This window comes from Oncorhynchus tshawytscha, linkage group LG11, assembly GCF_018296145.1.
Source record: "Oncorhynchus tshawytscha isolate Ot180627B linkage group LG11, Otsh_v2.0, whole genome shotgun sequence".
NCBI classification, from domain to species: Eukaryota; Metazoa; Chordata; class Actinopteri; order Salmoniformes; family Salmonidae; genus Oncorhynchus; species Oncorhynchus tshawytscha.
In genome coordinates this window covers 10,956,325-10,971,223 of record NC_056439.1, presented here as the reverse complement: position 1 = coordinate 10,971,223, position 14,899 = coordinate 10,956,325, and the positions used below count along the sequence as shown (strand labels likewise).

Genomic DNA, 14,899 nt, shown 5'->3' with positions numbered 1-14,899 from the left:
TTGACTTGACAAACAGAATCACCAGAGATGGAATATTATGTTGACTTTATACAGAATCACCAGAGAGGATTACTATGTTTGTAGGCCCCAACGGTTTCTTCTTCTTCTTCATCTTCTTCTCTACACCAGGAGTGGATATTATTTCTTACTTCAGAATATTCTGCTATTGTCTAAAGACCAACTGGGGACACACTGGCCAGCCATAAACACGCCATTTTTATTGTGGTAATACAACGACAACAACAAAAACACGACAACGACCAAAAAAAATAAAAAATAAAGATTGCAAAGTTGGATTAATAAAAAAAAATAAAAAAAATACGATTATAAAATCAATGTAAAACATGTTTAAACGCAAGAGTGGGGGGAAAAAAAGATGCAAGATGCTATCCTATTTCTTTTGTAAACTACGAAAAAATATCATGTTTAAATAAATGAATTGCTATTCACAGTAAAGCCCTTGTGTTGTAAGGAACCTTTGGGGAGAGGGCTGGATTGTGAAAAGAGATGCAGTGCTCGCGTTAGTGGTTGGAAGAGAAAGAGCATTTGTCTGGCGTGCCTACTGCAGTATCTCTAGTTGTTTAAAAAGACAAGGGGGCAGAGGGATAGCCTAGCCATACTTCATTTCAAATGTTAAACCCTCTCCAATCTGAATATCAGAAATGTTCTTGATCCCTCATTCCCTATTTGTGAGTGGGGGGGGTTATTCAATGTGCTGGCTCGCTATAGATGTTGTGGTTGCTTCCCCCGAATTCCACCACCTTCCCACTTCTCCTCCCTCTCCTCTATCCTTTCTCGATGAAATTGATCTGACCCTTTCTAATCAGGTGGCGTCATTTTCACGTCACATCCGTATGTCGTCTAAGACATTCACACGGACGATACACAGGCAGAAGCAGAGAGAGAGAGAGATCATGATCATCTGAGAGATATAAAAAGCTCTGCCTTTGCCTTTTCCTTCGCTTGGCTGTCATGCTAGAGCTTTGCCATCCTTGCACCGCGAGGGACACATCAAAAGGAGGAGGAAAATGCCTCGCCCCACACTATTCAAATCAAAACGAATTCTAAAATAGGAGCTAGATGAAGAATTGAATATGTGGGCTTTTATCCTTCTTAAAGAGACACCAGTAACACATGACACTGCACATGCCCGGGCCGATGGATTTCCTGACTATGTTCTGCGTGTAATGTTGAAACATTTGTTCTTTCAATACAAGGCTATTTTGGGTATATTTTTCTCTCTGGTTGTTCCTCATTGTGTGAGTGAGAGATGCGTCGACAGAGGGTTTGGTCTCTTGCACCAGTCGACAATTGACATGTAGGTGCTGCTAGGGGGAGAGAAATGAGTGATAGCTAAGGAAAGGAGTGATTGCGGAGGCCGCAGAAAGAAGGTGTAGGCTGCTCTCTAGTGTCCTAACATCAGCAGGAAAGGAAGGAGGGCGGGAGGGAGGGAGGGAGTGCGGGAGGGAAGAAAATACACTAGACTCAGAGCTTCTGCACAGTGTCACAGTATGATTGCATGCGTACGTGTGGTGTGACTGAAATCAGTAAATACAGCCTACTGTCTGTGTGTTTCTATATTTCTATGATTGCACTGTGCACATGCTGTTACTGTAACTAAAGAGACAGAGACAGAAATAGTGAGAGTAGGTCTGAGGTGTAAGCCTTTGTGTGTGTGTGTGTGTGTGTGTGTGTGTGTGTGTGTGTGTGTGTGTGTGTGTGTGTGTGTGTGTGTGTGTGTGTGTGTGTGTGTGTGTGTGTGTGTGTGTGTGTGTGTGTGTGTGTGTGTAGTACACTGTGTCCAGCGGTCTCTAGGCTGACCTGTGTTCCTAGACAGAATGCTGCAGCAGCAGCATCAACATCAAGTCTCTATATCAGGTTAGGAGCTAGGGTTAGATTTAGGGTTAGATTTAGGGTTAGATTTAGGGTTAGATTTAGGGTTAGGGTTAAGGATAGATTTAGGGTTAGATTTAGGGTTAGATTTAGGGTTAGATTTAGGATTAGGGTTAAGGTTAGATTTATGGTTAGGGAAAATGGGATTTTGAATGGTGTGTGTGTGCGTGTGCGTGTGTGTGTGTGTGCGTCCTACTCCACATATATTTTTGTACAGAGGCAAAAATACGCAGATCTATCCATTTGTGTGAGTGTGTGTGTGTGTGTGTGTGTGTGTGTGTGTGTGTGTGTGTGTGTGTGTGTGTGTGTGTGTGTGTGTGTGTGTGTGTGTGTGCTCAACTGGGTGTAGAGTAGGGGTGTGATGAGTCGTGTGTTTGAGTGATGCTGCAGAGTTACAGTAGCATGACACAAACAAATATAATAATATGCAAGCAATTACTTAACATACTGTATCGACCTGGCGGTCAAATCATTATGCCTCTAACGTGAAATCAAATAATCACTGCATTTCAACCACCTGCCTCGACGCAAACAGCAAACAGACAGACCAATGGCATACTGTATGTAACACTGTCGATATACCTTATGCGTATTGTGATACCTTCACTTTCATATCAATGTACAGTTGCTTGTGCTTTATGAGGGGCACAAAGCCCCATCAAATGCTAACTAGAAAGGTTCTCAGACTTTTCCCCTTCAGCCTTTTGTATTGGCTGTATAAGCCCCTACTGTTGTACTAAAGCCTGCACTATAGCCTGTATACAGATGTAGGATCTTCATTTGAGCAGGATGTGAATTATTACGTGGATTAAAATGAATCGACAATTTTGTAGGGGTTGATCCATTTTTCAAAAGGAACAATATGGTCAGAAAGTGGACATTTTTTAAACCTCAAATCCACTACAAGTTTTACATTTCTTGCAACAGGGGTGATCCAATTAAGATACTCCATCATTAGACCACATGGGTGAATGGTTGCAGTTAAACAATATCATGCCCGCTAAACTCTTGTGTATACAGTGCCACGCGTAAACGGTACAGTACCAACCTAAATCTATTCTGATATCTACCATACGAGGCGTTTCACAGAGTGGAACACGAGACCAGAAGAAAAACCGAAATAGTAACAAGCCGGGAGCAACAACTCAGCTAAAATGTGCAGTCTTTTTTTTGCTGTGTGGAGCCGCTCAAGAGAAAAACAACAACAACCGGCGACGACAACAGTGGAATTTGCCATTTCAGATTCATGATCTACTTCGTATTCATGATACCTCCCGACCGGGCGGCCCACTTTCAAATCCAAAATGGCCATGAATCATAACTAGGCATGACATCTGTATGCTAAGTAGGCTAGCCACCGACCGATACAGCCGAGCAGAGCAGGGCAGAGAGAGACACATGATAGCGAGATGTGAGATATGCGATATACTGATAGTCATTTTCTTATTATCTTATTCTCTTATTCATGTTCTTTCCTGATAGTCCCTAAAATCATGCAAACTGCCGGGCCTATATTTAGGCTGTGTTGTCCTGATTTATTTGTATAAATATTCAATGATGCCTTGACACACAGGCTACTGATGGCACCTCCATTTTGTTTCAGTATTTTTAACACGCAATGGTTGGATAGGAGGGGGGCAGGGACAGGGAAGGGGGTCTGCTTATTTGAAAGGGTTGTCCTTAAGACTCCAGGATGCACCCAAAGCCCCCCCCCCCTTCTCTATCCCTCCCTCTTTCTCTCTACCTCTATTTGACACTCTGTGGGGAGGACCAAAACCTGCAGGTGTTTGTTGACCGATTCAGACAAGGGGTCATCGCCCCCAACAGGGCATATCACCTCTCCTATAACCTCCCATTATTAACAACCTGATTGATGACACTTAGCAAAATCGATACTAACACAGATGACTGGCTTACCAAATGGACTCGCTTCCATGATCACCTGATGATCCTCTGATTACCGATTACATACTCTTCGACATTTTTCTACATGCTCATGCTACGGGAGGGCAAGGAGAAAATAATAATGGTTTATTTATATGGCACTGCATTATTGATATGGCAGCTAATTAGCACTGGTGATGGAGGAGACTAGAGAGAAAGGGGAGGACTGGCCGCGATTCTGCTCGCATCGTATCTGGTGTTGGGGTGGGGGGGGGGGTTCGGAGGGGGATAAAGTTTGATATTGGGTCTGTTTGAAATGGAAATTGTGCGAGGAATCGTGACAATGGTTTCTGTACGTCAGAGAGCACAGCTGTGTTTAAAAGCAGAGAGGAGAGAGGATGGATGGAGGGATGTGTGGTGATTGGGTAATGCACTTGTTAACAGGTTTTGAATCTTCTGTCTCCAAGCTATGTGTGTGTGTGTGTGTGTGTGTGTGTGTGTGTGTGTGTGTGTGTGTGTGTGTGTGTGTGTGTGTGTGTGTGTGTGTGTGTGTGTGTGTGTGTGTGTGTGTGTGTGCATTCTTGTGTGTGCATACAAGAACGAGATCAAGCCATTACGTATGTGAATGACGAAGACTATGTTAGGGAACAGGATGTGCTGGAACAAAATGTTACCGCAACTAAAAGAGAGGATGTTTGGAATGACATAAAGTAAAGAGGAACACATACACACACCCACATAGGGTACGACAGACTGCAGGATACTACTATGTGTGAACAGGGATGGCACGAGCCAACTTTAAAGGTCACCCCCACACCTCTCAGAGCAGATAGAGAGACCCAGCAGAGCTCAACACACAGCACAGCCAACAGCTAACAGCTAACAGCTAGCGTAGATCCTGTTAAACACAGCACGGCTATCACAACCCATCCGGCTAACACAGACCCATACAGCACATGACATATCTGGATAGCACACACACACCAACACCTTAAATGACGGGGTCACGTAACTGTCATAGACAACCCATCTGACAAACACAGACCCATACAGCACATGACATATCTGGATAGCACACACACACCAACACCTTAAATGACAGGGTCACGTAAATGTCATAGACAACCCATCTGACAAACACAGTGCAACGCCTTGAACGGCAGGGTCATTCAGTACAACACAGGAGCCATAGACATCTGGTAACACAAACCCCAAGCAACAGGGTCACGGTCAGAGGCCATGTGTGGCTCATTGTGTGTAAATGTGTCCTACTTCCTGTGTAACATCTGTTGTGTTGTAACGGGTGATTTCTGCAGCAAAGCACATTTCCCCCCGAGAGATAATAACGTGTTCCACTACTTTAACAACTCTAGTAGGAACGATACACAGGAGTATAATGATGGTCAGGGGGTGGAGGGGGGCTCCAAACCATAGAAATATAATGTTCCTATTAAAGACACTCAATGTGTGGACAGGCATTTTCCGCCTGTCCACACATTGTGGTATAATTGACCTGAATGGAGGTGCCCACTCTAATCATTCTTAGTTCTACGGTCCAAACACCACTGACACACTGTGTGACTAGTCAGTCAGGTCGGCAGCAGTCTTCCGCAGTTGTTTACACTGCGGGCTCAAGTCGACGTCAGAGTGAGGGGTCACAGGGAAATCGTCATTGGCTGCGCTGTAAAGGTGAGTGGTTGCATGACATTCACAGAGGCTCGGTGTGCTCAATCACCTTTCCTCCGGGGAAATGGTTTACGTCGTGTGATTAGGAGAGGGTAGTGGTTAGGGGAAGTGTGTGTGTGTGTGTGTGTGTGTGTGCATCCGTCTGTGCGTCCGTGTGTGTGTGTAAAGTCCATGGCAATAATGCTTAACAAATGAATTACCATAACTTTCTGTGCACCGGGGTTTCGACCAGGTACCCACTGTTTTTTCATTGGGGCCCTGCCATGCATAATAAACGGCTCACACCCACTCATAAGCGGATAGGTGGCAAAATCACAAAGTGGCGGCGGGGTGCAGCAGCGCGTGGTGGGGCCGCTGACGATTTACGATGACAGTCCATACTTCATTTGAAATGGTTTATCAGGATCGATATTGGAATGATCATCGTTGATTCTCACAGTGCTCTCACACACACTTCTCGTTGTCTTTCTCGTCACCACGTTCTGTTCCGTTTCCATTGTATTCTATTCCATTCCATTATATTCTAGCCACTAACTTACGTTGTACCGATGTAGGATCTTAACTTGAGCCAGTTTGCTATAACAGTGACATAATCCTGCAGCAACAGGAAATGTGAATTATTATGTGGATTAATGGACTTTTTTTGCAGGGTTTTGATACATTTTTCGTTACGGCAAAGTCTTATAATTTTAAGTAGAAATTACAAACTTTAGAGGCCTTTTTTAACTTTGAATACACTACAAGTTTTTGTGTATAGACTACACGGGGCGGATGTGTGAGTGCAGGCTAGCTACGACATGCAGGCGGCACTGCTCTGTTTTCATCATATAGACTGATTTAGACAGTGGGAGAGAGACAGTAAGGCAATGTGTGTGTGTGTGTGTGTGTGTGTGTGTGTGTGTGTGTGTGTGTGTGTGTGTGTGTGATGACATAACCACTACACTTCACGTGGACACGGTGTGTATGCTATTGTTAACATCCGGTGGTGCATAAAATGTGATGATAGAATAGCTGGATCAGAGCCAGTGAGCTAAAACATGGCAACAGCTGGCCCTGATTCTGTGGGGGTCCTACAGTCCACAGAGTCACTAATATACTGCGATTACAATACATACTGTATTGTCAGATATGGAGCAGAGAGCAGAGAGCTATTATGACAAGTGTTTTGATCATAGAGAGAAAGATATTATCTCTATGGTTCGGCTGGAATACTATAAGCTCTACCCGGGGTTGCCCGGAAGCTTCACGTTGGATCCATACTCCATACAGATGGACATGGATATGATAGAACGAGGTCAAGCGGAGTTCAAATCCTGTTGTTTTGATGTGAGCTGTTTTTCAGATGTCCCTTCCCTGGACAGAGTAAAACAACGAGTGCATTCTGTCATGTTGTGTGCATTGAGGTTGAATTCAGACAGCTTTTTTTTCTTCATTTTTTCATTTTTTTCTTTCAACATAGTGTTAAATGTGCCAACACGGTACTTGTGTTAAACGTGTATTTGTTAAATGTTTAGCTTCACTTCAGTGTCTTGTCCGTGTTGAATATTTCAAGATGAAAGCGACTGGTGGAAGGGGTAAATTAGCCCCCCAAAGGCACAACACCGGTGCATACTAGGGTAGTAAGTACCATCTGTAAAAGGATATAATGTATACGCCCACACGTGATGAGATTGATCGATAATGGTCATGTATAGCCTACACATATTGTAGAGAAACACAATGATGCATGCTTGTATACAGTACCCACATAGGAAGGCACGCAGGTACTCGTGCAGGCAGGTAGGCAGGCACGCACACAGACGCATAAGCACACACACTACTTTTTGCACCAGCAAAACAGCTCCAAGTGATTCCAAAAGTATTCCCCATGCATAAGGGAGAGATACTCTATATGCAATCAAATACAAATCTAAGCAAGGTTTGAAATGACTATGTTTTAGTCAAATCTGTATTTGTTTGGGCTTCTTGCGGTCATCTTGCAGTCTACAAATGATTTGTAATTATATTCCGGCCGCCTGACCATCTGCTCCAGAAAAAATTGTCCCCCGGCTGAATTTAGTTGTTGATCCCTGCAGTACTGCATACACACGACTGCAATCGACCCACAATCTTAAACCACATAAAAACCACAAGAAATGCCATCGGCGGCTCATTTAAGCAAATCTAGCCAATTCAGGAGGGGTCAAATCTAGTCAACCACGGCAGACCAGTCACGGTCCGTCAACCCCCCTATGACATCACACTTGAGCCCGTAGACCAAAACACCAACTCTATTGTTGGGGGACACAGTCTGAAAGCCTGTTGGGTGCTTGGACATGTTTACCGACGATCTGCACACGAGAGAGAAACAAAGGGCGGTGCCAAAACCACCAGCGGGCGACAATCAGTGACCCACGAAACTGTGAAGAAGGCTGATGGGGACTCGGGGTGGTGCGGAGCCAGCGTGACTAAGGGAGCCCGTCCACATTTTGTTTCGAGCGTCTTCTCTACCCTCCTCCTAGCTAAAAGCAGGATCGTAGCGCAAAACATCATACATGTATCACAACCGTCCATCATAGATACCGAATGAATGAATAAATTAATGAATGAACAAACGGATGAATGAACGAATGAACAAATGAGTGAGTGAATGCATGAATGAACTAATGAATGAATGAATGAACGAATGACAATATTTTTGACAATATACTGTATGTTCGTTCCAGAATGGTAAGGAGTGGAAAGTGTGCAGGCTGAGAATGGCAAAGGTAAAAACAAGAGTAAATGTTCAGAATGGTTTTAGGCACAGAGTTGACTACACCACTTATCCTCCCAGGATCCCGTAAATACTAAACAACTACAACATGTACCAGGGAACCAAGGATTATCAACTTATATATCAAATATATCACCACATATGCAAGAATGGAAAGCCGTAGTGAACACTGATACCGTAAACATGACCAAACAGATCATTCTGAAGTTAAACCTACGTATAAAAAACACACACACTTCATAGATAAAAGGACAACACACGCCTGCAGTTATGGCAAATGTCTTCATTTGCTTTGGACGTTGCGTTGAAAAAGCTCTTCCATAGATGGACTGAACTGGAGGTAAGTGAAGCTATACTGCAGCATTGTGGAGATGAGGGAGAACCTATGGGCAGTAATCAGCACATCTAGTTAACGGCTATAAGCTGGTAAAGCCTCTATACTCTATGGACACAGAGTTGAGTACACCACATCTAGTTAACAGCTATAAGCTGGTAAAGCATCTATACCCTATGGACACGGAGTTGAGTACACTACATCTAGTTAACAGCTATAAGCTGGTAAAGCCTCTATACTCTATGGACACAGAGTTGAGTACACCACATCTAGTTAACGGCTATAAGCTGGTAAAGCCTCTATACCCTATGGACACAGAGTTGAGTACACTACATCTAGTTAACGGCTATAAGCTGGTAAAGCCTCTATACTCTATGGACACAGAGTTGAGTACACTACATCTAGTTAACAGCTATAAGCTGGTAAAGCCTCTATACTCTATGGACACAGAGTTGAGTACACTACATCTAGTTAACGGCTATAGCTGGTAAAGCCTCTATACTCTATGGACACGGAGTTGAGTACACCACATCTAGTTAACAGCTATAAGCTGGCCTCTATACTCTATGGACACAGAGTTGAGTACACCACATCTAGTTAACGGCTATAAGCTGGTAAAGCCTCTATACCCTATGGACACAGAGTTGAGTACACTACATCTAGTTAACGGCTATAAGCTGGTAAAACCTCTATACTCTATGGACACAGAGTTGAGTACACTACATCTAGTTAACAGCTATAAGCTGGTAAAGCCTCTATACTCTATGGACACAGAGTTGAATACACCACATCAGTTTAGGCAAACTAAAAAAGACCGCATGTATCATTCTCTCATTTATCATACTCTCGATGTCATGATAAACAAATTACAATTCCTCTTGCTCTCCCTCGCATACTCTCTCTCTCCCTCTCTCTCTCCCTCTCTCTCTCCCTTTCGCTCTCCTTCTCTCCCTCTCTTTCTTCACTATCCCTTTCCTTCTCCTTTCCTCCCTTTTGGCATCTCTCCAGTAGCCAAGGATATTCCCCCATTTTCCCACTGTCAGATAGATTAAGGAATGATGTCGGCGCTTTACGAGAGCTTATGGTAACAACGTGAATTCCATTGGGCATATGGTCTCTCTTCATTTTGTTCAATGTGGTAATATGATTACATTTGGATGGGCTTCAAACTTTACACAAAGAGTGGATTTACCTGTTATACAAATTGCATCGGAGAGCGAACCAGATGGGGCCGCAGCAAAGGGAGGGGGGGGAGAGAATAGGCCAACTGGTTAGAATATATTCAGTGTTTTTATCTCGTTCTTTGTAATGGATCAGAACAGTAGAGAGGGCTTGGAGCGGACCATGTAAAACCATCCATATAACAGTCTGTTGGGCCTGCCGGGTGTCTTTGTCGGTGTTGCATTTCTAACACTCAGGCCTTCGTAGAATCATAGGATCATTTCCAGGACAGCAGAGAGTGCAGCCGGAGAGCCCCACAGACGACTGCCCTGAGATCTGATGAGACCGCCTGGCACGCGCGCGTGTGTGTGCGTGTAGCGACTTGAGAAGAGAAACTAGAACAGAGACAGAGACGATGGCCTCAGGAGCTGTGGTGGGTTAAAGCAGATGGTGCGCTTCGTGCCTAACCTCTGACGGCCCATCACAGAGAAACAGGCACAGAGAAATGAAATGAAAGGAGCCTGGTTATTAGAAGTGGGTGAAAACAGTCAGGGGGCCTAAAAATGTCCGACAAGGGTGGTTTCAATTGCTGCTGTCGTTGGCACCACTGTTAAGATATTGCATAGAGATGAATAATGTGACCCCAAACCAGATACACTATTTAGGCCTATAACATGAGCCCTTTTTCAAAATGGCCACTCTAGGGGAGGAGCAATGGCTTAAATGAGTTTTTTAGAAGTGGCGTAGAAGTCAGGGGCCTTATACAATGACAGAAGCTTATCGTTGTTGTTTACCTTCAACTCAAATTCAAAATGTCAGCTCTCCCAAAAAGCATCAAAGAGATACAGAGCGAGACACACACACAAAGAATGTGAATGTTTTGGGTCGAGTTTAAGTGGGTCCCCCCCCACCCCCGAATAGGCCTATATAGTTGAGGCTGCTGAAGCTGCGCTTGACAAGCGAGATGGAGTGTTGTGCCAATTTATGTCCTCTGCAAGTCTCCTGATTACATTCATTGGGGCTCCGTGAGAGATTTATGAATACAACTCAGCCAGCAGCCAGTCCCATCCAGAGTCCTGAATAATGGCAGCCTGCAAGATCGCTTTTTCAATTTCTTCCCTTTCCCTTCCCGCCACAAAAGGGGGGATGAATATAAATCCCCACCCCACCCCCCAAAATATTATCTATGGGCACCTGACATCAAAATATGCTGGGAATTCTGTCACCAACCCCACAGCTTTAAATGGGAGAGCCGGGTATGAAGACCTTGGTGATATCTGTGGCTTGTTTTTGATTGTGTGCAGCACCAAGCAAAAGTCCCCTCCAATATGAAGCACTCAGGTATGGATGCATGCAAAATGGTGGCCATAGTTTGATGTGAACACACTCCACACACTGGACTCTTGACACGCTTTCTACATGACTGAGCGTCTGTAGCCTGTCCATGGCACAACAACAGAACAAATTCCAAACATTAACATATGAATGCATGTTCATTGTACTTCCGACAACGTGCTATGGTGCTATTCTTCGACTGTAAGACTGCGGCATGCAGTTAGCGCTAACATATAGTCGCGCAGAGTAAATGCATTGTGGTAATTCATGCTGTCAGATCCATAGAAGCCAGGCGCTGAGGACAAACAGACCATTTGAATAAGCCTTCAAGCGCCAAGTGGTGCGCGAGTCCCTCGTGACTTTTGGGAAAGATAGTGCCGTAGATAGAAAGGAGAATGAAAGAAAGAATAGCTGGAATATAGCGAGTGAGGGGGGAGAAAGATAAAGAGAGTGTGTGATAGTGAAGAGAGAGAAAGAGAAGTTTCCAGGGATAGAGTGCGGGACATTGGACTTCCTCCGCTCTTGTTCTGGCCAAAACAAACACATTGGGGCCGGAGAGCGGGGCCACAGTCAGAGGGAGAGAGAGAAGGCTCAAACTTAAAGGGAAACTCCACTCAAAAACAATATGCATAAACAGATGAAGTCGGAAGTTTACATACAATTTAGCCAAATATATTTAAACTCAGTTTTTCACAATTCCTGACATTTAACCCTAGTAAAAATGCCCTGTCTTAGGTCAGTTAGGATCACCACTTTATTTAAGAATGTCAAATGTAATTATGTAATTATTTATTTAACAGTAGAGATAATTATTTCTTTCAGCATTTCTTTCTTTCATCGCATTCCCAGTGAGTCAGAAGTTTACATACACTCAATTAGTATTTGATAGCATTGTATTTAAATGTTTTGGGTGGCCTTCCACAAGCTTCCCACAATAAGTTGGGTGAATTTTAGCCCATTCCTCCTGACAGAGCTGGTGTAACCGAGTGCTGGTGGTGCTGCCACCCCTGTGCTTCATGGTTGGGATGGTGTTCTTCTGCTTGCAAGCTTCCCCCTTTTCCCTCCAAACATAACAACGGTCATTATGGCAAAACAGATATTTTTGTTTTATCAGACCAGAGGACATTTCTCCAAAAAGTACGATCTTTGTCCCCATGTGCAGTTGAAAACCGTAGTCTGGCTTTTTTTATGGCGGTTTTGGAGCAGTGGCTTCTTCCTTGCTATGCTGCCTTTCAGGTTATGTCAATGTAGGACTCGTTTTACTGTGGATATAGATACTTTTGTACTTGTTTCCTCCAGCATCTTCACAAGGTCCTTTGCCGTTGTTCTGCGATTGATTTGCACTTTTCGCACCAAAGTACGTTCATCTCTAGGAGACAGAACGCGTCTCCTTCCTGAGCGGTATGACGGCTGCGTGGTTCCATGGTGTTTATATTTGCGTACTATTGTTTGTACAGATGAACATGGTTCTTCAGGGGTTTGGAAGTTGCTCCCAAGGATGAACCAGACTTGTGGAGGTCTACACTTTATTTTCTGAGGTCTTGGCTGATTTCTTTACATTTTCCCATGATGTCAAGCAAAGAGACAATGAGTTTGAAGGTAGGCCTTGAAATACATCCACAGGTACACCTCCAATTGACACAAATTATGTAAATTAGCCTATCAGAAGCTTTTAAAGCCATGTCATCATTTTCTGAAATTTTACAAGCTGTTTAAAGGCACAGTTAACTTAGTTTATGTAAACTTCTGACCCACTGGAATTGTGATACAGTGAATTATAAGTGAAATAATCTCTCTGTAAACAATTGTTGGAAAAATGACTTGTGTCATGCACAAAGCAGATGTCCTAACAAACTATAGTTTGTTAACATGAATTTTGTGGAGTGGTTGAAAAACAAGTTTTCATGACTCCAACCTAAGTGTAGGTAAACTTCCAACTGCAACTGTATATACAGAAACAAGGGAGATAGAGAGAATGAAAGGGAGGAAAAGCGCACACGGTTGCTTAACAACCCCTTGCTGACATTTAGAAAAGCCACAACCCGGGCACTCAAAGATGACAAATGCGGTGTGAGAGCACACACTCACACACACAGTAGTTTGTCATGTGATCTCACAGTACTCCAGTACAGAAAGACTGCTAGTGAAGTGGCCAAAAGACGGCACTCTCTTTTTAAAGTTTTATTTAACAATGGCCACCAACGGCCCCGAAAGACCCCTATCATGTTTGATTGTTTGTGGTTCACCATTGAGTTAAAGCCTAAGGCATTCCAGTTCAAAGTACTGCCATTCCATATAGGTGTCAATAGTGGTCAATACCAGTAGTAGTATTTATTGCATTTGAATGAATACAGGTGTTATGTAGTCTTGTGTTGTGTGTATGATATCCAATATTATTGGCCTAATAGGTCTCGGGTTGTCTGAGTCAGAACTTACTTGATATCGGGGCAAGGGGGCTATAATCTTTAAACACAATTCACTCTAACGGGTTGCAGAAAAACAGGAAAGGTTTGGGATTAGGTATCCGTTTAGACGGATAGGGACCTTGTGTGTTTAACAATTTCCAACAGTCGTAATCCATGAGAATGTCAAGTTCTCAGAGCATTTAATTCAATCACTTTTCATAATCAAAATGGTGGCCCGAGTGCTTTGCCGAGGGGCTTAGCGAGAGAGAGAGAGAGGGAGAGAGAGAGAGAGAGAGAGAGAGAGAGAGAGAGAGAGAGAGAGAGAATAGAGGGCTGCAGAAGCCATCAGGTCAGGTGGAATGAAAATAAAAACAACACAATAAAGTGGAGCGGGCTGAACGCGCTGAGCCAGCCTCCTGTGAAGCCTCAAACCCTCCAATCCCCCAAAAGGCATTTGATGCGCTCGGCGCCAAGGACATGCAACAGTAAGGTCATGATCAAACACGGGTGGCATACTGAATGAGGCTATCCTCCCAGAGGGGACTTTTCCTGGACCCGGCTCATTGTCTGTCTCCAACTCTCTCGCTGCTTATGGTTTTTAATCGCTCCTTGCACGTTATCCTAACGTTTCCCCGGCGGATTGTCTTTGGTCCCGACTGATGCACAACCCCCAAGACAACCCCCTACACAACCCCCAAGACCCTCTTCATCCAGGCTTGAAGATGCAAGCACACATACAGTGCCTTCGGAAAACATTAAGACGCCTTGACTTTTTCCACATTTTTTTTTACATTACAGCCTTATTCTAAAATGTATTAAATATATATATTTTTCTCAGCAATCTACACACAATACCCCATAATGACAAAGTGAAAACAGGTTTAATTTTTTATTATTAATTTGTTAAAAATAAAAACAGAAATAGCTTATTTACATAAGTATTCAGACCCTTTGCTATGAGGTTCTAAATTGAGCTCAGGTGCATCCTGTTTCCTTTGATCGTCCTTGAGATGTTTCTACAACTTGATTGGAGTCCACCTGTAGGAAATTCAACTGATTGGACATGATTTGGAAAGGCACACACCTCTCTATATAAGGTCCCACAGTTGACAGTGCATGTCAGAGCAAAAATCAAGCCATGAGATCAATTAATTGTACATAGAGCTCCAAGACAGGACTGTGTCTGGGGAAGGGTACCAAAACATTTCTGCAGCATTGAAGGTCCCCAAGAACACAGTGGCCTCCATCATTCTTAAATGGAAGAAGTTTAGAACCACCAAGAGCTTTCCGCCTGGCCAAACTGAGCAATCGGGGGAGAAAGGCCTTGGTCAGGGAGGTGACCAAGAACCCGATGGCCACTCTGACAGAGCTCTAGATTTCCTCTGTGGAGATGGGAGAACCTTCCAGAAGGACAACCATCTCTTCAGCACTCCACCAATCAGGCCT

General features: G+C 43.8%; 1 protein-coding gene across 2 annotated transcripts in view; it reads right to left on the bottom strand.

The window, feature by feature from the left end:
- Positions 1-14,899, bottom strand: part of LOC112261424 (catenin alpha-2) — a 700,693-nt gene that overhangs the window by 217,047 nt on the left and 468,747 nt on the right. The window lies entirely within an intron of this gene.